The sequence below is a fragment of the Plectropomus leopardus genome, chromosome 3 (genome assembly GCF_026936395.1).
Source record: "Plectropomus leopardus strain MGB_pleo_1.0 chromosome 3, ASM2693639v1, whole genome shotgun sequence".
NCBI lineage: Eukaryota > Metazoa > Chordata > Actinopteri > Perciformes > Serranidae > Plectropomus > Plectropomus leopardus.
This window is the reverse complement of record NC_142178.1, coordinates 34831081-34855869: the sequence shown is the minus strand read 5'-3', so window position 1 is coordinate 34855869 and position 24789 is coordinate 34831081. Positions and strand designations below refer to the sequence as shown.

The 24789-nt window shown below is 39.0% G+C and overlaps 1 protein-coding gene and 1 long non-coding RNA gene across 2 annotated transcripts in view; one reads left to right on the top strand and one right to left on the bottom strand.

The window, feature by feature from the left end:
* The window catches only part of LOC148190044 (uncharacterized), a 131578-nt gene that overhangs the window by 75140 nt on the left and 31649 nt on the right, over positions 1 to 24789 (top strand). The window contains exon 4 of the long non-coding RNA XR_015775850.1: positions 22035 to 22148. This is a non-coding gene — a long non-coding RNA (uncharacterized LOC148190044). The remainder of the gene's footprint in view (positions 1 to 22034; positions 22149 to 24789) is intronic.
* LOC121942649 (vasorin-like) overlaps positions 1 to 24789 on the bottom strand; it is a 38134-nt gene that overhangs the window by 5212 nt on the left and 8133 nt on the right. The window lies entirely within an intron of this gene.

Genomic DNA, 24789 nt, shown 5'->3' with positions numbered 1-24789 from the left:
AGGACCCACAGGCAGAGGCAATGGGTTAACACAGCCCACCCAGAGTGACCCTTCCAGGGGTAACTGAGAAACCCATTCAGCCTCTTCCCTGTGTTTATGACACGGTCCTTAGCCTGTGAAACCGAGTCTGCAGTAATGCAGCTCGACACACGCAGCACCACACAGCTACTACATACAAACATATCCCTGGAGTGTGTTGCACACGTACACTAAATCACATCTTTTGACATATTTGCATAATCATGTCACCAAAAAAAAAGACATACAGGAATGCAGGAAATTCAGGGCCCACCATATGACTTTGACTCGAGGTAAAGATTATGGCATAAGGTTTTATTAACCAAACACAGACATATCAAACCTCCAAACTTTCCCTGTCTTCCGTCCTTCTTTCCCAATTTTATCTTCTTTTTAATTCTGTCTATGCAGATTCTCTAAAGAAAAAGTATGGTCCATACAAACAGTGACTGAGTGCCCTGGGCTTCTGCAAGAGCAAGAAGATATTTTCTTTATTTTCCTTTCCTTGTCTTGTATTGAGAATTGGATATTTTCTCACACCATAGGTAAACTGTCCATGTGTTTCTACCTACGTAAGAAGAAACCTAATATTGTCCAAATACTTTACATTTGATTGATATTTGTTTTATGTTTCATTGGAGTCTGATCAACAAGCCAGCTCAGGGTTTCTACCGTGAAAATATCTGTTTGAACTGGATGAACTAAAGCTTGTTTTTCTTTCCAATGTAGCCTCAGGTAGACTGAGATATACTCTAAGTTCACACATTATATAGAGATGACTGCAAATGCTTCTGTGTGGTCGAAATAAATGATTCAGTCATATGTCAGGATCAAGTCTGCAGACTGTGACCTTCAACTCCAGACCAGCTGGAGCCCCTACAGACTTTTTTTTTTCCAACTTGCTTGATTTCATCAGGCTTATTCTGGACGGGTTATTGTGGTGTGAAACGGTCCAAGAGTCACAAAGACTGAAACTTGAGAGTGACCCTGGCAACAGTCAAAGGGAGTTTATCTTGAGGGGAAAGAGATAAAAAAAAAACTAATAAAAATCAAGAGACTTTGAAATTTCATTTTGAGAAATAATATCAAATAATGGCAGCATTTCAACACTTGGACAGTGCACCATCTCTATCAAGGAGTAAGAGATGATAAATGGTTTAGCGAGGACCATTTGTCTGTGCCTAAGGGTTTGGCTTTTTGCTTGTTGTCAATATTTCCCTGACCATGTGTTATAAAATGCAGTACAAATCTGTGCATCACCCCTTTTTCATCTCACTTCCCCTCCTCTGCACTGACCTGGCCTGTGTTAGTAAACTCTTGCACTCCTGCCCTTTCGAGGACTCCTGAGGTGGAAGTTGAAAAGAAACCTAAGATGTTTTATTAAAGTCAGGAGCGTACCTCCGGCCCTGCAGCTTTGCTCTTCTGCCCTCTGTGTCCTTCATTTATCCCCCACCTCCTCATAACTTATGAGGTCAGAGTCTGTCAGCCTGACAGGCAATATTCTCTCAAAGTCTTTATTAAGCACAAAAGGAAATGTAGAAAGGGGGGTAAGTGGGGGAAAAAAAAGGTATTCTGCGAGATTAAATAAGCGACTATTGACAGAAAGAGCAAAAACAAGTTTTTGGGTGTTTAAAGAACCAAAACAGGGACTTTAAGAGTTAAAGATACAAGTTAAAAAGCCGCATACGTCCAGTATTATCAGTTTGCCATTGATATAAGCTGTATTCGCGTAAACTGTACATTTTAAATTTTGTTGCCTCAAATTGCCACCAGACTTTGTTGATTAGCTACATTATTTGAGTGGTAGGAAACTGTGGGAATGAAAAGTTGGAAAGTTAAGATTTCTCACTAAATAAGAGCTATTTGGTGGATCAGATAAATGCGAAGTTAAACACAGACTCTTGCTCACTCCACAACTTAACTAGTTTGTCCTTTTCCACATCATAAGAGAAGCATATTTTGTTCATTTTTTGTACTACACTGGAGTTCCCCCATGATTACAGTCTACTTGGTTTGCTGCTTCCTGTTTGTTGCTGGAGAGAAAATGCAGCTATTGGTTGTTAAACTTTGGTAGATGCATGAGCCTTAAACTGAGCCTTCTAGTGAACCTGGCTACATACATCATTCTGCACAGAGAAGCTCAGACATCCAAGTAAAATAACATGATGTAAAACACATTTCTGTCTGGGTGACTTTAATATTAAATGTGTGGAATCAAGTACATTGTCTTTAACCGAGTTTTACAATTTCGATAAAACTGAATTTGATGGGACCAAGCAAGTGAAGATAACAAAAGAGCAAAAGTCATCAAACCACGCTGTCGCAAGAGCCTGAAGAAAAAAATATCAGTTATTGTCACCATTATTCTAACTAAGACTCATGCAAACAACAGCGCACACCTTGGTGTACATGGATGCTGATGACAAAGCATTACTGCGATGACACGGCACATGACTGCTTTTGTTCGAGGTGCATGTCTAAATTTAAAGACTCTGCTGCAGAATCTGGATCTTTCTTTGTGTGCAGTGACTTACTGTTTATAGAACAGTAACAGGGTTATAATAGGAGCTGCTTGTCATTCCTTTAAGGGTGCTGCTGCTGCCGCACTGGCTAAGTGAATAATTTGATGACAGAGGAGGAGAGGAATGAATGGAATATGTATGAAGAAAAGTTGTGCTGCGGCTTTGTTGTTCCACAAGGCCTGTGTCAGGACATGCACTGTAGTAAAACCCTCCTGACAGCATGTGTCAGTTGCAGCTTCACTGCAAGTCTAATTCAGGGAAACACACCGCCGGGTGCTACATGCACCTGGGTGGTAGGGTAGAAACACCTTCACCACAGAGGAGTCAAACCTCCATGACAGCAAGCATCCGCCCTGCTGAAGCATCCTGAAACTGAATCCCTTCATGCTTCAGGGCCGCTGCTCTGTGGCTGAACCTGACCTCTGACCTCCCTTTGGATCGGGGGGAGACAAAAAGCGTTCCTTGTTCCAAGTTCAGTATGAACTTTTCTATTTGAGTGAGTTTTAGTTTTTTGTTGACAGAGATAAAAGTATCTTCATGTGTTGATGTCATCAAAAGATCAGCTGATGGCCTCTTTTTGTTGTGGCTATTGTCAATGTAGCTTTATTGTTTTATAATGTTATCACATTTCGTGTTGTGTTGATTGTTCATGGTCTGTAGTGAAGCCAAAGACAGGTTTTCCACACTGTGAACATTTCACTTACTTAGGTTTATGTTTAGTTTATTTAAATCATAAACTGCGGTATATAAACATGTTTATTATGCAGTGTACATTTGCTTGTCTATGGTACTGAATAACAGCGGAGAATCACACTTGTCCACACACGTCTCCTGACTGCCTGTCAGACTATATACACATATTTCATGTAAAAAAAACATTAAAAAATAGAAGTCAGGGGTGGTTATTGTACTTGGGAAATCTCATACCACTGAAAAACAAGTCATAGTGCACTTTGGTAATGTGGGTGTAAATCATAAGTTTCATAACAGTACAGTATAATATCGATTCTTTGGACAACAATATGATATATACTGATATCACTAAGTCAGCTCAGTAGGATTTTAACGTGTAATTCAGGGATCTGTGATCGATACAAGACGCTCAGCTGTTTGAATGTTTAGGAAGGAGGTATGCTGGGATGGAAATGGCCAAACAGAAGTGCCATGGGAATTTAAAAACAACAAGCTTATCTTAAAGTTGACAATAGTTTTCGATGTTTTAACTTGGATATTACTGGACAGTTGATCCTTGATTGGCTTTATCAATACAGATTGATATTTCATTCACTTTAAGATTTTATTTGCATTATTTCTGCTTTGATGCTACTTATGACTTGTTGATTTTAAGAGTTTGGTTTCAGTTGCTTGTCTTGACTTTATAGAAGCTTGTGCAGAATTTTAACCTTTACAATTACAATACCTGATTGATATTACAGTACTAATGATTAGTGGAGGTGTATGTTGCAGATTTTTGAATGAACGTATGTGCTGTGCTAAGAAAATCCTTGTTTTTGTTTTGACTACCATGTTCAGTTTGGCCATGTAAAAGACAAAAGAGAAAGGTTGAAAATCAGAATCTAAGCCAAGCATCAAACAAAACAGTTCAGAAAGGTCCTAAACAATATATTTTAAGAGAACGTGTCTTCAATCACATTTTAATTGGCTCAGTGTTTCAAAGAATGATGAGATAAGTTTGAGGGAAACAAGGATGCAGGAAGAGATGAAGTAGAGAATGAGCTGACAGCTCAGTCTGTGAATCAGTACTTCTCTTTTTTTGTATCGTCTTCACCCTCTTGTTTGATGTCGAGCGGTTACCCACATCACAAAGCCAATAATCTGCCATGCAGCATATTAACCATTGCAGTCACTGCACAGGAAACATTTAACTCCTGCATTCACACAACGTGGAGTTGCTTAACCAGTTCTCTTTGCTCCTTCAGGACTTCATGATTAAATGTGACAGAGTCTTCTGCTGTTAAGACTTCACGGCACACACTGTATCCTCAGCTATTTGTAGGAGTGTAGATAAGGCCACATGATGAAAGCGAAACATCGCCGTCAAAATGACACGAAACAGGTCAACACGCACACAAGACCTGTAGAGCAGCATAGCACACACATACACACACACACACACACACTCACATTCCTGCATATGTTCACACCAGCACACATACACACACACACACACACACACACACACACACACAATCTACAACACAGCTGGATTCTGTTACCCATAATACACCGCAGCCATCTCTCACTGTGAGACAGACTGAAAGGCCCACATAAACCTTTGTCCTCCCTATGATAAGAGAAAGGTAGAGAGAGAGAAGACTAATAGGCGATGAGTGTCAGAGGTAAACGGAGAGGGAAAGGATACCAGAGAGAGAGAGAAAAAGATAGCTGGTAGCTGCCTCCATTCATCCAAAATCTGCTGTAAACAAAAACGGACTCGTCTAAACTTAAAGTGCATGACAAAAGCCAGATATGACAGTGTTGAATATTCTCTCAAACTGACACAGAGGGGGTCCTGCAAAATCCCGTTCAATCACCACCACTGCTTCTTGACTGACTTTTACTCAAGAAAAAAAAACAAAGAGATAAGTCCGCTCAGTTACAATTTTGAAGTTATTTTTGTAGGAGTGGTCATGATTCCTGGCTTAAACTTTTGTTCTCAGTAAACTATTTAATGCAAAGGCAGAGGCTACTGGCAACATTAATGAAGTCTATCATCTATTTTTATTTCCACATTTAACCCTTCAAATCCTGAATTGTCAGTTTTCTTGTGCTGGATTCAGTTGTGTAGAAATTCAGTGTTACTTACTGGAATGCATAGTGTGTATCCTCCAGGTCTGTCATGTTGAATGCATTTGCTTCCTAGTACTCTATTTTTCAAGCTGATTTTTTTTCTTTTTTTTTAAAGAATTTAAAATCCTGCATTCCTAAACATCCATGTCAACTTGCCAGCGGTTTTCTTCTTCTTTACTGTCGTTGTTGGCACTTTGCTGCATTTCTTTGCACATAACTGTCAGCTATGGATAACTGGAATAGTATAAAACCATTGGTAGGAATGTCTATTGTTCACGTGCATATGAAATGCATGCACAAGAACTAACAAAAGGAGTATGCCCTTGTATAAACACTATAGAGCAGTTAGAGGGCAAAAACTCCACAGGATACATTTGGATAATACGTTCAACTGTGCATTTTACCACAAGCTTTATGCAAAGAAAAACACATTGTTCACAGTTACATTTGTTCTTTGTGAACAATGGATGAATATTTATTCTGGCCTCCTATTGCACTTATTCAGCTTTAAATATGTAGAATTCAGTTTGCAGAAATTCCTACTCACTGTCTAACTTTCAAAAGAAATAAATGTATTGTGACATTTTGGCAACAAGACCTTCATCAGGCAAAATATGTAGAATTAACATAAACTTGTGATTAAAAACACTCGAGTAGAATTACAAAAATTGCTCCTTTGAAGTCTAACTGACCTTCACAAGCTTCCACTCTTGCCTGGAGCGTACCGTTCATTATCAAACATATCAAATGAGTGGTACTGAAGCAGCAGCTCAACATGACATGTTGTCTTTTGTCTTTTCATTGTATTGTTTTTCCCTGTGATATCAAAGGAAAAAAGCACAACTCATGTGGTGAAATCTTGCCAGCTGGGGAGGTTTAGTATTCTTCATTTATTTACAGTCTGTGATTGTGGGGAGCACTATGAAGATTAAAGAATTCACAAAAGCAAACTGAAAACACTGATGACAAAAACAAACTGTGGTTTTTCGATAAAAGAGCAACAAAGGGAGCAGACAATTGTGAGCTATTAGATTAGCTGTAAAGGTACAGGTGTCACTTATCGATTTAGTTAGATTATACTTTTTTTTTCCATGTTTGACGTCTGGTGTGCTAAAAATGCTTTGGTGCACAGAAAATAATATGTTTTCCTTTTTCAGTTCTTAGAAAAAAAAATAGAATAATAAAAATACTTCAATTACTATTACTACTAAGTAGCAATATCCAAAACAACAAACACCTTTTAAAGAAAGTTTAACTATCAATAAAGAAATAAATAAAAAGGATGTACCATGCTGAAAGAAGCCTTCATGTAAATTACCTTACATCATTAGAAATTAAGCCAAAAAAGATTTCAGGATTACCACTTTAAGAAAAGGGTGAGAAAGGGTTTGGAGGGGCTGTGGGAGGAGGGACAGGAGCGTCAGGAATGAAGGTACAAAGAAGGAAAGTGGGGGATCATAAATTGTGCTAGAAAGTTGGTCTACAGGGGGATTACTTCATTTTAAAGAAGGAAAAAAAGGGGACGTGAGTTAGTGGTACAAAACTTATCTCAACTCCCACACCCCCGAAACTCCCCACAGTGGAATATCCTGTTACCTCACGCCTGAATAGCTTACCAGTAAAATCAGTTTAACAGCTCCAATTTTTCTGAAACTTTCAGCCCCAAAAGGTATTGTGTCAGCAAATAAAAAATCCGTATGTGCTGTGAGGGAGTTGCACAGTGATGTGTATGCACATGCACAAACGGCGATAACACATCATACACAGACTCTGTGCAGGCCCTATTTTTAATAACAGTAATACAAATACACACTGTAATAAAACCTGAAAAGGACTAATATAAAATCAACAACAGTTTAATGCAGAGGAATACAGTTCAGCCCAACGAGACAAAGAATCGATTGCCATGGTAGCAGAAAAGGTTCCCTGGGGATCATGAATATCTGCACCAAGTATCATGGCAATCCATCTGATAGTCTTTGAGATATTTCAACTAAAACCAAAAACCTCATTGTGAGAGTAAAAGTCAGGGCATCGTCAGAGTCATTAGGAATCATCCACTAGATGTTGAAATATTTCACTGAGTAAGTAAAAAGCTTGATTTTTGATGGTGCCACTGGGTGAAAATTTGGAGGATAGCAAAAGTCATCAAATGTATCCTCTAGGGACTATGCATGTGTGTAAAAATGTCTTTCCAAAAGTTGTCAGTGCAGTGGTTTGATGGAAATGAATGAATAGATTGTACTTTTTATGCAGTGCTGTGACGTCTTGATGATCAGGCCCTGTTGCTCATTTTAAGTTATCCTGTACATATTGCATACCTAACATACCATATACGAATGATGTAACATAATGTGCACCCTGACAGCAACTGAAACATCTGAAAGTTCTGGATGTGCACTTGTTGCTTAATACTTAGTAGCCATCAAGCAGGTTAGTGGGTATAAACTAGAGTAAATATGTGAAACAAAAGTTTAATCAGTGCCACAGGTGGAAAAGCCCTTCAAAGCTGCTGGTCTTTGCTTCCATATTTCAATCCAGTTAATCAAAGAGATGTTTACTGTAAAACAGCATTATCGTTTTATAATGTGAACTAACCAGAGACTGTGAGACATCACCAGCAACTTAGTCATCTTCTGTAAAGCAGTTAACACCTGAGTGGTGGCAACTGCTGTCTAGACTGGGCAGTGACAGCTGTCCTTTAGTCTATATTAGGATGAAGAGAGACTCATGAATTCTCTCACTTTAAAATGATTAAAATTAGGCAGAGAAGATGTGTTCAGGGCTCGTGAACAGTAAATCACATGAGCCAAACCACTTTTCACTCACAATAGCTGACCATAAATATTTCACACTAAACACAATGTAAAAGAAATAATAATCAAACAAATACAGTACTATGAATTAGTGTAAAAGCTCAATTACACACTCTTACTGTTTTTACTTTCTTTCGCCTTGACCTCTTTCTTACTTTTATCCATTTCAATAAAATATCAAACACCCAACACACATGTGAGCACCCAGGGAGCATAAAGTGTCTCCTCTTGAACAATTTAATAACACTGTATGTGACAGCACATCACCTTTCAAGGCTTTCACCATCTTCTGGATTGTGATCTGATTTAAATGACGTCTGCTGGATTTTTCTTTAACTTCGCCAGTCCTCCGTACTCTGTGCCTTCTTTTAACTTTGTCTGATGGCTTTGACTCTGGTCACTCTGTCTCTGCTCGCTCATGTGTTTCTTGAGTTAACAGGAATAACTTGCAGCTTGCTGTTAGATTTATCAACAGACTGTCTCTGTCATAGCCAGAAGTAGCTCCACAAACAGTACAAAGTTTCTTTAGGCGAATGTAGAAGTCAGAGGTCAGTGTCAGGGTTGGGATTCAGTGTCTGCTTCAAGAATGCATGTGAATGCTTGAAGATTCAACAACCTCGCTTCAGAGCTGAGACATAATATACTGTAAAATGAATACTTAAAGCATAATCATGCAGTTACAAACTATTTCATTTAGTTTTTCTTGAAGAAAGTCAGGGTTTCTTGAATTTTGAATTCATTTCCATTCTGGTTGGAGCAAAAGTGCATTCAGCAGGCATGGATTTAGAAACCGCAGTATTGCTGGAGAGATAATTATATGATTGCACCAAACACACTTGATTGTTGACTAATAATCCATCATCATTACTGACAATGACCTGGATGGTTTTGGCTCGTGTTGCTGCCTCAGCGATGCCTGGCGCTGTGCTGTCTGACTCCACAATGGCAGAGATGCCAGCTATGCTGCCGCTGCTATGATGAAAATGCAAAGTGACATTAAGGTGTGCTGCTGCTGCTTGTCAGACCTTAACTCTCCTCTGTGGGTTTGGAAAAGGTTGCTGTAAGAAGATCAGCTCCTTTTCCAGTGAGATACCAGATCCTGCCTGTTTCCACAACAACATCTGTGTTTAGCTTGAGGAGCTCGTGGGCAAAAGCCAGCAGACAGATTTTGTTTTAGCTCCTGAAGGTTTTCCAGACAGAACTGCAGTGACAAGTACTTGACATTATATGAGTCTGTGTGAGTGTGTGTGTGTGTGTGTGTGTGTGTGTGTGTGTGTGGGCATTTGCTCTTCTACCTTTTTGAGGAACAATTTGTATTTGAAACCTTAAAAGGAGGGATGTGTCGCATTTAAAGTGAGCCTTTACACAGCCTGTTTAGACATATAGACTGAAAGTAAATGCAAATCTGTTCCAAAGATGCATGTGAGACAACTGAATAATGCAGTTGTAATATGTCCTGTTATGACACAGTGGGGTTAGGGTTAAATGTACTTAGTCATTCTGTGTCCTCACAAGTATAGAAGTACAAGCTTGTGTGTGGTGTAGATGCATGCATCCAATTATGCCAGTAAGTCATCTGGATACTGTGCAATATTATCAAACTTTATTGACTGAAATAAAACAGTTAAAGTGTGCATGTTTTCAATAGAAGAAAGGCCAATAGATTTTGTTCGTATTAATCTCTACTAGATATGCTTAATTATTTTAATTTGACTCTGATCAACAGATTTTTCTCACAGCACACACTTTGGCTCATAAGCCTCAGGAGTTACTAATATCACTGATAATTGCTGCATTCCATTTCAGTGCCAGAGATTTGGCCCCTAAATGTAACAGAGCCGTCATTAAGGTTATTAGTTTCGCGTGTCATTAAGATGTCAAAATGTCCATGTTTAGGAAGCTCTGTTTAGCATGTCTTCGCATTTGTGTTGTTATACTTAGCACAGTCACATCAGAGCAACCACAGGTTAAGTTGCAAAAGCAGATGGAAACTACTGTTTAGCTGCAGTAGCAGTAGTTGTAGTAAAAACGTGTCTGTTCATGACACCATGTGGAGTATTGACTACAAGCTGAATAACAACATTTAATCATATTTGTACGATGGTCTGTCAATGAAAACTTCTCACTGTTATCAAATCAAGTTCATTGTCATTTTACCAAACCTTTCTATTCAAGTACGTTCTGCACTCCGAGAGTTTGGCACAACAAATAACCAAACGGTATATATATTTCAACAGTGCTCCTTATGAATGGTCCAGCTCCTAAAATACAAAATCTGTTTGTGGTGGTAGATCTTTTAATCATGGTGGGCCGCCACATATCAATGAATGTGTGGAAAATCTTGTTTTTAATAGTTTAAAACATCCCTTGTCAGCTTCTTATTCTCCTGTTTGTAGTTGGCATATCATTTCCTTTTCCTGATAATCACAGCTGCTTTTAACTGTTCGCAGAATCTGCAGTTGATCATAAAATGCATCCTGTTGTTTAAAGCTCAGAGCATCCACGTGTATCCTCTTTTTTCAGTGGTTTAAACAAAAATACAAATCATACAAGGACACGCTCATTTAAACAAAGCTCTATTGCCCGACTGCTAGAGAACATGTCACTGAAGTTTCCTCATTCTCTTAACAAAGCAGTGATTGAACTTTAAGCCACTGACCTTTTGGTCAAAGTGACATCTGTGTGTACAGGGATAATATGTCATAAGTTATTTTTAAGAGATGATAAATCTCACTGTAAATTCCCCAAAGTATTATTTTTATCAGTACACATTCAGATAACAGCCCAGCTAGTATTTTTGGTTCTAAAAACTTTCTGAGAATGCTACAGTGCAACCAATGAAATGTTTTAGTCAAGTTTTCTGTGGCAAGTTTTCAAAAAGTTAGGGTAACATTGTCTATGAGCATCAAAAAATGTTAAGAAATGTTTGTTAACATATCACATTACATTAGATTTTCATCAAAAAATGGTCTGTAATCTCAGTCCTCAATTACATGTTCTGAATGTTGTTTTGAAAATGTTTTTCCTTTGTTCTCATGTAACATTTTGGGAACATTTTATTAAAACAACATTCTATGGTCTGTCGCCTGCCAACATCACCAAAACATCCTCAGAATATTGCAGTTAAAACATTACGTCTTAGTCAGCATTTAACCTTAAAGTAACATTATTTAAAATGATAACATCCTTAAAATGCTCTTTGCACATTAGATTAAAATGTTTTTCTCAAAAGCATTGTTGCAACTTTACGATAACGTTAGTGGCTAGTCGCTAATTTCGTTATATATGAAAGCTGCTTGCTTATGTACATACCAAATTGTCAGCTGCGTACCTTTAACTGTGTGCACATAAGTGTAAACACACCTTTCACTGAGCCAGCAGAGAGTATTGAGAGAGGAGACACTGGAAGAGGAATTAACCGACCTGGTGTGGTATTTACTCGGGCACGGCTGGGCACACACCCTGATTCAGGATGACTTTTGGTGTCACCGGTTTTTCCACTGTGGTGATAAAATGCCAGCGATGAGGCGCCATAAGCTCAGTTAGACTTTCTGCAGGAACAACTACAGTATGAATGCAAAGGCTGTGTGTGTGTTTGCAGTGTGCGTCTTCACACTTGACTGGCTCAAAGTCCGTCTGTCAGCAGTTGGAAATAAGCATGTCACCTGCACTCAGCTTCACACAGGTGTGCCAGCGGCTGACTGGAAAAAAGATGCAACACCCTCAAACAAGTCTGCTCTTTTCTTGTTCTTCCCTCCTTACTACTCGTACAAATGTGCTTAATCCCTCCAGAAGGGAAGTCATAAATCCTCCAGCTACTGCGCCGTCTTTCCTGAATGCATTTCAAAGTCTCTAAAGTACAAACAGTACAGTAAGTAAGTACACAAAGTCTGATATTCATAGACAAAAGACAGCTTTACTTAGTAAATTACACTCATGTTTGTAAAAGCTAAAGACACATAATGCTGCATTCAAGTGATGTCAGAATGTCAGAGTTTCTGAATTGGGAAGTTGTTTTTACTTTGTTGTGTTCATCTGCTTTGAGGTTGTAAAGTTGGAACAACATGGAAGCTATTTTATATATTATATTTTAATCTAGGTTACTGTGCATGGACAGCAATTAACATTTATACCATATTACACTTAACATGTGATCAAAAACAAATATTTAATACGTGAATTAATAAAAGAAGCATCTTACCATTGACCAGATATTGACTTTTCTCCATGATGTTTACGCATTAATGATGTAAAGCAACTTGTGTTATAAAATAACATTGTTATCAATGTTAGTATACTCACCTGGCATGCTTTAGTGCTTGCTACAGCTAACAGATGCAGACACCAAAATGTGTAACTACCAAAAGTAAATGATAGCTACTAGGAGCAAAATAACAAAATCTATAATTTTTTACAGTCGATTGACACTGTTTCTATGTTTTCCACCAGTTCTGCTTCCCTAAAAAGTCATGCAAACATCAAAATTTGGCAACTAGAGCATCACTGAAATTTTCCACCCGTAAATAAAACTTTGGAGGGCCGTTCATGTGATTGCAACTCATAAATATTGTAAATATAATATTTCCGAGGAGCATGTGAAGGCAGCATAATTCCCAAAGCTGAAGTTGATAAAGACTTACTTTAAGTACACAGTAAAGGCTTATTTTCATGAATAAAAGTTGTAAAGCTACAATAAGCTAATGTTTCACCTTAAAGCAGTGAAGTGTATTATTGGTACGCCCTCCTCCCTCTCCGATCTGTTGATTCCTGTTCTGTCATCACTTGTCGCTCATCTTAATGAGATGTTTACACCTGGAAACTGCATCTTGCCTGAAGCTGCGATGCTGGCAGAAGCCAGAGAAGCATCAAATGTTTTACAGGTTTTAGTTTGCCTTGTTTTCCATGACACAAACTGTTATTTTCCTGATGCATCCAATCATCATTGTTGCACTGTTTCACATTGCAGCTTTAAATCCAAACACATTTCACTTGCTCTTCGTTTACGTATCTCCTGCCTCTCTCCATACATCTCTCCTGATCACTGAGTGACGATCACCTGCGGGACTCTTTCCCAACAGGGGCCCCTTCATGCTTGTTAAGCCCTGCTGTCAGTTACCAAAGTGTGGCCTCTGGCGGGGTACAGGCTGGGCTGGACTGTGGGGGATGAGTGGGGGTGGTAGATGCCTCCAGTTTGTGCAAGTCTAGACAGATACTGTCCCATTACAGCTTATCTGAACTGTTACAAACATGAGACCCAATTGTGGCTCTGAATGATACATCGCTCTCTTATAAAATCATGCCATACATGTCTTTTCTAGTTGAAACCAAAGATGGCAATTACATAAAAAACAGAGCAAAAGAAATGTGACAGTGAAGTTACCACCCTGCCAAAGATGTTATCTAATCGTTTTTAACTAAAGACCCATGTGAACCAAATGTGACCGTCTGTACAACCCTACAGGAATGTTGATAGAACAATTCTAAAAAGCCCTAGATTATTTTCCAGAACATTTTTGTTTTTCTGTCCAATGCCAACATTTTCCATTTTCTTACTTTCCACAATATCTACACATGTTAACGGTTCCTGTGTCATCTTTTAGACTAAGGTTGGGAGGCACAGACCTTGTTTTTTGCTAACTTCGGGGCTCAGGATTAACAGCTTTCACTTTACTCAGCAGTTGGCAGGCACATCAAATTTAGCTTGGGACTTCATGGTTGTAGCCTTTTTTTCATTGAGAAATTGTAACCTAAATTATATATCTGTGTAAGCCCATTTTTATGGCCGTTAAGACTGTACTCATAGCCAGTGCGCTTACTGTGCATGCTCCAATCTCTTGTCCCAAACTCTAGTCCAGTTCAAAACACTAACACTAGGTGTATGTGACCACATGCCTTCCTACCAAGACATCTTAAAAAATTCTAAGCACGCTTGATGCAGGAAAGACTCATTCAAAGTGATCAGTCAAATGTGTATTCTGACAGTTTCATTTCTTTCTCACCAAAGCCTGATTTCGGTCTGTCCTGTACTCCTTTTTATTACTGATTGAGTTTAGGGCAGCGTTATTAAAAATCTATGCACCCAGGGTGACTTTTCTTGAGCTTCGACTTTGATTCATTAAGTTCATTCTTTTATCCATTGTGACTTACTATAAATGCAGAGCCACTGTATGCATTTAGGTCATTTAGTGTGTTGCATTGGGTTATGTGTGTATTTGGAAGCTTTGCCTGTTGATAAACAATACATAAACATTTCCAAAGCTGTGCAGCAATTTTTTTTTGCAAAACACAATCTAACAACTTATTTCAGACTTCACTGCGGCCTCAACACTAAGCGCCATAAACTCATCATGGGACTTCTGTCTTCGCTAAAACCTACTCAGTAATTTGTGATGGAGATTTACATGCATGGCAGACTTGCACTGGAAAATCAGCAACAATCGGTCCAGTTATTTACACATCCCCACATTGAATTTGTCTCATGCGAACACACGTTTACACCGTGAACGCTGCCTCTACTGCACACTCTGAAACCAGATGCATGAAAACACACACACTGAAACAAAGACCTCTGCCAACTGTCCCCTGCTGCTGGATCACCTCATTAACCCAGTGTTAGGTCGTGGAGTGTGGACAGATTTACTGCTGAGAGACTTCTATAGGAAGTGGCAGTAAGGACAAACACACACACACACACACACACACACACACACAAAATTATAATTGGATTAGAATTGGCAAATAGGTTCACCTTCAGAAATTCATGAACATGGAACAATGTACTAATTCAATGCACAAACCCTGAATATGTGTAGATATACAGTATATTGCTGAAGTAGGATGTTATTTTGGCATGTGTGTGTGTGTGTGAAGGGGGGTGGGGGGTGGGGGGGGGTGGGGATTGGTGTTTACTTTGTCACTTATCTATTTACTTAAACTCCTCACAGATCCTTTAAAGTAAACACACACACACTCATTCTTGTCTCTGCTGGAAGAGGAATCAATTAGTGCAAACTGAACTGTGTTTGTTTGGCTTGGTTAAAGCCAGTGACCTCGGCTGGTTCATGACCCAGAAACAAAGGCTGCATTTTACACAAGAACAGAAAATCTGATTTTTTTTTAACTCTTTGTGGTGCTGTTCGGAGCCACGCCAGGCAGTCGAGTTTACAAGACCAGACCTGAACCTTGCCATTACTTTTCACAGTGTGAAAGCAGCTACACACACGTAGAGCGTGTCCTGGGAGGGCGACTCTGCTGAGAACCCTTTGTGTCTGCAAGAGACGGAAAATATGGAACTAATTTTAGTTTAGGACAAAGTTCATCCTGTGCTATGTGAGCAACACGTCACTGCCAGAAAATCGGGTTTCATGCAGCAATTGTGCAGTTTAAATGGAACTTTCTACTTTTGTCAAGAAAAGTCGAAATCCTTTGCTATCAAAAAATGATAATAATCAACAAGGGGAAATTTTACACAGGAGGCCATAGTTGATGTTTACTTAAACACACAAAACCGCCTGGGTTGAAACCACTGATGACATCACACCCAAACACACACACATCAGAGTGCTTATCTCGTCAGCAGACCGTTAATCAGGACAGAAACCAGGCGCTTTCTATCTCGCACTCTTTGCACTCGCCTCATTATCAGCAATTACATACACCAAACTTGTGAACATTCACCTCAAATAAGAGTCATCGTATTCAAAGTGCTGAGTAAACCGTAAGTCTAACGTACTGTGTTTGGTTGCGACTGTATTGCTGCAGAAAAGCAGCTCAAATTACCCCACAAGTGATTTAGTTGACTAAGGTCAAAGGTGGCATTGGCACTCTGTCTTACTCCGTGCGTTTGTTTTCTTTTTAGGTGGAACAGTTTTTTTGTACCCAGATCTTGAGATTTATTTCCTCTCTCTTGTTTTGATATTTTTTTGTTTTTTATCAGAGAAGAGATTAACTTAGACTCAATTTTAGGTTTGTGGAAGCCCGGTGGGACAGAATTCACCTTTGTTGGATCTGACTGCATCCTGTAATATGCACGTGGGTGCACAGCTGTGCAGTGTAAACACACTTTCAGGAAAGGTTGCAGGTAATGCATTGGATAAAATAAATTTGGCAGAAGCATTTGATAAATTCATGAAAACAGCATAGCACAACAAATTAAATGACAGTGATAACAAATCTGAAAACACGTAGTTCCATAAACAATAGTTAGACCAACAGCACTGAAAAATGATACTAAAGAAACAAGAAAACTGGATTCCCTAAATCAAGATGTAGTCAGCACTGGGCTTTGATGCCAATTCGACATAGTGCTGAATGTATCACTATGATTTTGAGGTGCATCATATGATGCTACTGGTCCCTAAAGGACTTTTGCCAAAGGGCTAACAACGTACACAAGACATTTGTAAATCACCTGATACATTTTTTGTTTTTTAGAGTCATGCTTTATGATTATCCCAATCATGCAAATTCAACACTATCAACTTATTGTGAATGGTTTTTTTTATTGTAATCTGCAAAAACATTGCAAATTGTTCCATCCTTAGCTCCAACAAGCACACTGAGGGAGTAGATTAAGGATGTTTGTCAGTATTAGTTTGAGCGGACTGAATGAAACCAGCTGAAACCATCTGCTGATGGCTGAACATCGGCAGTCTGTTGGTTTTTGGTGCCCACACAAGTCAAAGATCCACAAAAGAAGTCAGTACATTAAAAAAAAAAATCTACAACTCTTTCAATGACAAAGTAGTTTATAGCTTTTGGGTGACCATCGAAAGGTTGTGCAAACAGCATGTGTCAAAGCCCCAATGCAAAGCTTCTTTTTGATTTTAAATACGTCATTCTGCTTGTGAGCAAGTATTCTGCAGGCCTGGCTGCACCCTGTGTAACGTAACTGGACTCTGAAGGAATGGCAAAGACACGCTCCACTGCAGAACGGGTGCTGACACACGACTCTGGGGAAAAAAAGCCCCGAGGTTTGTAGGGATGTTTGGGGAGGGAATGGGGAGAAAAATGATGTTGTGTTTGTGTGCATGAAGTGTGTACACACACACACACACACACACACACACAAACATGCACAGACTCCCACAGAAGCCACAAGCGACCTCACTTGATTTTGCACTGATAAGATGAATACTGCCTGCCTTTATAAACACATTGCTGTTCAGGGTATAAGATGACTTGGCTCTTGGTCACAGTTGCACTTAAATTGAATGTTACAAGCATTTTCTAAATTTAGTGAGTTTCACAGGAACTGAAACGAGTCAGGGACAGTGGTGTCATGTTCCCCTCAGGTCCCTTTAAAGATAATCTCTGGTGTGTTGATTTTCATGTGAAGATATGTCAGTTTTAACCAGTGGGCGAAGATACTGAGACTGAGCTCAACAACATATAGAGCAACCAAACACGAGGCAAGTTTCTGAGCATTGCAGTTCGACCTTGTTAGTCACAAATGTAGATCTGATAGATCTGATCTGATTTCCTCAGATTAGCTTTGACCACAACAGCTGTGAGTATACGCAGGTATGCATGCACAGAAAAGTGCACTTTCCTTTAGTCTTATACATGCAATGGCCATGACAATGCACCACGCTGTAAAAAGTCTCAACCTGGCCTCCAAATTCCCCAGACAGCCACTTGCTGTAGGAGTTACATTTTAGTGAGTTTCTATGGTTCAGGTGAAGATCCCATTCTCTGTTTTCTGTTTTGCAGATTTTTCTGTTGAATCTAATTCAGCAAAGTTTTTCTGCTTCCATTAATGCACAATGGTGTCACCAATATGCAAATGACCATATGATGTAATCTTGTGATTTTTAGAGACTTTTGGAGCTAGCACTAGCTACTTTCATTAGAGAAGAGTTGGTAACACTGTCCTCAGATCCCAATCAAACACATGGGATGTGCAAATACCCCACTTTACAACCCACAGAACTCAAAAGACTGGCCGCCAACACTCTGATACCAGACACCACAAGACACACCTGAGAGGTCCTGTGTTCATGTCTCAACAGGTCAGAGCTTAGTCTGATCCAAGGGGGCTGGACCATGGATCAGAGGTACCTCTGGGGTACCAGTACATCCTACTGTTACTGGGTTGGGATCTTGGGAATCTGGAGGCCAGGCTCATGCCTTAAGCAGTCTTTGGGGTGTGGAATGGTGCGTTGTCCCACTAGACTGGTACTGGGGAGTGCTGCTGGCCTGAGGGTCTTAACAGGGTCTGAAACAGTGTTTGGGAAGGTGGAGCATGTCAACTGGCATCCATATGATCCAAGGTTTCCCTGCAGATCTTTGCATTATAACAAGATCATCAAAGTGTTTCACTTCACTTGTAAATGGTTTTACTGTTTTGGTTGATTGGTGTATAGCTGATGGATCCTCTTTGAAACAAGCAAAGGACCAAACTGACTTGATTTCAACTTAACACGGGAAAAAAAAAGTAAAAGTAAAAGTAATTACCCGAAAAACTCCTAAAATTAAATAATAAATATAAATAATATTTTTTTCCTGTAAGCTTATTATAATTACTACATAGTTTTCTTAATATTTCTCCCTTGTTATTTGATATTTTTCTAATGATTCTCTCTTTTTTTTTTTTTTAGCTAATTTTCTGGTCGTTTTCTTGTGGCCATTTACTATATCTTTGCAATTTTTGGAGCATTTCTCGCCAAGGTAAATTGAGTACATCCTGTCATTTCAGTTGAATTTTACCATACACAAATTGTGCTAACATTAAAACCACAGCGCTCTTTCATTTCAGATCAGCAATAAGTTCAATTTTAGCAGATAAAAGCAGATTTCATAGTGGGCCCGCTTGAGTTCCTGTGGTTTACACTTCATTTAAAACTCTGCATATGAGTTGCCTCTTTGAGGGTTTGGTTAGAGCTTGCATTTACTAAAAAAATCCATTGTGCAAAAGCATAGTGAGTAGCAGAGCTGTTAAAACAAAGAGCCAGTTAACATCTCTATGCTCAGCTGTTCCTCAAGCTGCCATTTATGAAAATACTGTTTGTTTGTTTCAACTGTAGGAACATTACCGAGTGAACTTAAAGTTTTTACTTCACGTCTGCTGTTATTTGCTTACTCAGCTGTCCTGTGCACCGACCCTGATGTGTTGTTACCCTCAGCTGAAGACTACAATGTTCTTGCACATTTCTGGCTAACTGCGATGAGGGAAACTTATATAAAGCATGTAAATTTAATGATGGTAATCTATCACTTTTATCAATTTGTTCACAGTTGCAGCAGACTTTGAGGCACACCTACACACACACAAACCTTTCCATCCCTTTTGAATAATGGCAGCAGTCAAACTCTAATGAGAGGGGAGTTTAAAGAAAGCAAGAAGTGACCAACAACCCAATCAAACCCAACACAGATAAATTAAGTTCATTTTCTGCTATGAGGCTGTGAAATTGTGCCATCAATCTTTGCTACCGCCATTTGTTTAATATGTCCCATCTGTTCCAATGAGGGGAACAGTCTGGTGTGTTTTGGCCTTGTCGTTTCTGCAGCTGACTGACCTGCTGACTGCTTGTCTTGGACTTGCATCGGTGTGTCTGTGTTTATGGAGTGTCTTGGTTTAGCTAGCAGCTAATGCACTGGTTCATTACGTATAACAGACACAGAGAAATAAACACTGTCTTCTCTATGAAACTTCAATAAAGAGTCCAGCTGGTAGCAGAGTCCAACTTTTAGGCCGTGGGCCCTAAAATTAATAATTTATCTTACCCTCTAAATATTTAAATTCTCTTAAATTGATAATTGGCACACACAAACACAGCAGGAACAATTATACTGTAAAACGTGTTTAAGAAACTATCTCAAAGGCCGTCATTATCTGAGTCACATAGGCTACATGTTAGTCCAAAATCACAACAAATCAGTAAACCTTATTAATTCCAAAAAAAAACATTTATACTGTCCATAAGTTTTACTGTGTAGTATATCGGAAGCCTAGAGGAAATCAAATGTTTGTGTGTGTGTGTGTGTGTGTGTGTGTACATGAGTGTGCAGATGACAGTCTTGTTTCATTGCTGCATGCAATGTTAAAGCAACAAGATGAGTTGTTTTGTTTGTTGTGTTTAACCCTGGTTTTATGCAAGTGTGTTTGTATGTATATGTGTAGATCCTGGAAGAATAGCCAGTGCTCATGGGTACTGGTGAAAGAGAGACAGAAAGATCTATAGCAACAAATGTAGCCTCAAATAGTATGAGAGTTTGAATGAGTTGGTGAATGAGTGTGATAACTTATGTATATAACCAATTTCTTAAGCAGAATTTATTCAGTAATTTTAGAGTTTCTGAGTCATGCAAAAAACAGCTGCTTGCTTGATGCTAACTCCATGCTAACCAACCAAACTAGTAACAACTGTGTAAACTTTCACTTCAAGGGCACACAATTATCTATATTGCCACTTTTTATATCTGCTTGGCTATTTATTATTTGGTTTTGTGCATACTGTCTGTATTTGCTGTATTTTTTTTAATACACATAAGTTATACCTATAGCCTACACACACTCAACACACTCTCTCTGCCAGTGTGCAGTAAAAGCTGCTGCAGCATAACTTTTGATCCGCTTGCCACCTCTTTGAAGTGGCTTTCGGTTCTCATCTGTGAACAAGATGTCCAAATTAAAAAATACCACAGGCTCGCCCACAGCCACAGTGAGCTACTCTGGTTCAGTGGGCAGGGGATGTGTAAAGTGCCAAAATCAGTCAAGTGCAAAACAGTTTAGACTGATGCTTCATCTGAGACGAATCAAACAGAGGGCTGTCAATAAACTTTAATGATTTTTTTTCACCAGATAAACCTGACTAGCTTTTCTGTTGTTTGCACTTTTTACCCAAATGTTTAAAACGAGACCTCACTGACAGTTGTGTGTTTTGCTCTTAAAATGCTCAGATTTTTCTGTAGTAAACCCCATGAACATGTCATGTGTGAATGATGAGTAAATAATCTGCGCCTTGGCGACTCAACTTTAAAGTCTTCATAGTGAACATTCGCAGCCGTTTGAAGTTTTTTGTAGACATCGTTTTCCTGGTATAATTACACTCAGCTTTCTGCATATTTTAATATGCGAATGGCTGTTTTACAGCAAACCAACATTGCGATGTCACCCGCAAAAAAATAAAATACATAGCTTCGCCCTGCCCCCAGACAGAGCTGTTTAACTTGCAGAAAGCCTCTCACTTCCACAGTAGTTTTATTTAGACACTTTGTATTATATGGTTCATTTAGCCTCTCCCTTTGATCTCTTTTTTAAATGTTTTATTTCAGCCTCAAGATTGATTGAGTTTGTTTTTTTTAATCAGTGGCCTCGTTGTTGCAGTGGGGACAGTGTAATCAGGCTCAGTATAGTGTGCAGGTTAACTCTGTTTTTTTCATAATGACATGTAAACACATACATACAATATGATGCAACTTAAAAAGTAGCTGTTATAAAAGAGCTGCAACAATTAATCCGTTAATTGATTAGTTGGCAACTATTGAGTTTCTCGCCAACTAATTTGATGCAATTTAGCGGTTTGAATAATTTTTTGAAAGAAAAAATGTCCTAATTCTTTGATCCCAGCTCATTCAATGTGAATATTTTCTGATTTCTTTACTCTTATGAAAGCAAAGTTAATATCTTTGGCTTATGGACAGTAGTGGATATTTGAGGGCATCATCTTGGACTTTGGGAAACGGTGACTGACATTTTTTTCACCATTTTCTGACATTTTACAGACCAAAAACTAATTGATTATCAAGAAAATGGTCAAAAAATGAATCAGCAATGAAAATATGAGTTAGTTGAAACCGAAGATTAGACTTTTGTACTGTATTGTACCTACATTAATGTTGGCGATCCTTTTCTTTTTTGCAGCTGACCTTAAAACACCACTACTTTCAAGCCACAAGCCACAAGTCTGACAAGATCTCTGACACTAAGAGCCAAGCCGAAATTGTGACCTCAACCTGATCTCATCATGATAAACAAGTAAGTCATGCATAACAATCTTGCACAAGCCCGAGCATGTTGGTTTGTCTTTCTGTGGTGGTCCAAGAATCATCTGATGGTCGGCCTCAGGTCAAACTGCAACACGGTTGAACCACAGAATATGCTTGTGTGGTTCTCGCTCAGTGGGTCCGATTTCTTCTGATTCAGATAATCTGGGTTTTAAGTTTGACTCTGATTCAACACTCTCTCTGTGTTTCTTCTGCTTCGTCGGTTTCTTGTGGCGGTTTGTGAGTTGACTGGTCCCGTACTTTGACTCTTGACCTCTTAATCCCCTGCCAGCTGCAGTGAGGCCTCCAAGGAGGACACAGTGATTGTGTGTGCATTGATGTGTGAATGTGTGTGTGTGACGGGGAGACGATAAGATGCAGCAAACTGTGCAAGCGAGTCTATTGCATGCATCTGTATTCTTTGTCAAAATCAGAGTTAGTAAGTAGCTTTTTGACATATCTCTTCATTAGTGTGTGTAGCTTTATATGTACATTTGCCTCTGATCTACAGTGTAGCTACAAAATGCTACACAAGTGAAATAAGCGCTATTAAGTAATATAATAGAGTATGACAAGACAGGGCTTACAGGCATCCAAACCACAGCTATAGTTGCTGTGAATTCCCCTGAGGTAGTTTCTGAAAAACACAGGAGTGTCATTCCAGTTAACACTGCATGTCTGATATCAGGCCAAAGTAAACTCAGTCACAATTTTCAATGTTAAATTTGTTGCAAAAGAAGCATAGTGCCATGTCTGCAGTCAAGGTTGTAATTCAGTGTCACCTCTTTTTGTTTTACACACCTCTCACCTGGGCCAGTAAGACAAAGAATGGCTACACATTCAAGGATATCTACAGCAAAGTACAGAACAGTTCAAATTCTGCAGTTTTTTTGTGAAAACAAATGAAGCCATTGAACCAGGAGGGCCAGCTCACTCTGACACTCTTCACACGCACCTCATATTTCTCCTCAAGGTTAGTTCATTCCTCATTCTTGCCATAGTTACACTCAGTCTGATATGTTTCGCTTGTTTTCACTCCCACAACTGTTATCCAGTCTCTCTTTTTTATAGTCCCACCAAATCATTTTTATCTGTTCTTTACTCTCTTTTCTCAAGACCAATGCCAAACCAATCATGCCACTCTCTGAAATACATTTAAACTATATATTCCCATCACACTATAGTTAATATTTTAAGTAAGCGCTGATAGATTTGCAAGTTACGAGATGTCTAGACGATAAAGCCCCCACAGGAATTTTATTGAAAAGTGAAGCTGCCGGAGCTGGCGGTGGCTTCTATGGCTAGACTATACCCTAAAGATGTCTAATATGATTGCATAAATGTTCTTCTGTTGGCTCATATTCAGATTATTAAGAACCAAATTTACTTGGCATTGTTGGGGATCCTTGATTTTCCATAAAAGCGACCCAGGTTATTATGGCATGGATTCAAATGTAGCTGATTTGTCAGCTAAACATTCATTGTGTGAGCTCTACTTGCAGATAGTATGATACAAAAAAAGGTTTCAAGATTAGTAATGTTATTTTTGCCAAACTCCTTTGTTATGTAACTAAGAAACAGTAACATCAGACCATTTTTGCCTGTTTTTGATGGCAGGAGTGAAAATTTGTCATTCGCAACATTTGATGTGTTGTGGTTTCATCATGAGGGAGACAGTTGGATTATAATTACAGTGCAGACACACTAAAACAGACATTATCACAAAAACTAGTGCCACTGCCAAACAATAACACAAACTATAACAACTTTTTCTGCTATGGAGCTAAATGGTTAAAACCATAATTTTCCATCATATTACAAGATTGTTTGGGTCTCACTCCCTGGACTTCAGCTGTTGGTTTGCTTTCTACACTTTGATTTTGTGCGCTGAGCTGAATTGCCAATCAGAGTAATTTCATTCACTGATGGGCTCCACTGGCTGCAGTGCCTTTTCAACATGCTGAATTTTCCAAAAAAACAAAGGCAGACAAGGGCTGATGAGGGCCAGTTGTGTAGGATATACCGCAAAAACTAGGGCAACAAACGCTCACCGATGGCCCAACAATGACCAATGGACTGTTGGCTTTTTGTCAGGACCCTTAGACACAAAATAGGATGTAGGCTCTACAGGACATTTTTTTCATGGGCAATTATTGCGTTTTAAATGATGTACAGATTTCTGGGTATTCTATGATCTCAAATGTCTTGAAAAATAACACATATAACTATTTCAAAATTTTTTTTTAACAATCAGATATAAACAAGGGGTCTAAAGAATAACTTCTTAATCAAATTCTTGCTCAGTTTTCTACTTGATCTATTTGTTTTATTGACATCTTAATCAGTTATCTTGTTCAGCACTTTATTGGAGTGAACATCACTCCAAAAATACAGATTTAAGAGTTAGAGTAACAATCAGGCACATGCAGACACAAAAGCAGAGTTTGCTGTATAATAAGAGCAGTAAAAGGGAACATGATACTACGTGTGCACCTGAGCGCAGACACATATGCACAAAACACATTTCCTTAAACTCACACCTGAGGCAACTGTGGCTCAATCATTTTTCACACGTTCTGACACATACGACGCGCTACACACGAGCGTGGACTTCAGCACACGCGTCCACGGTA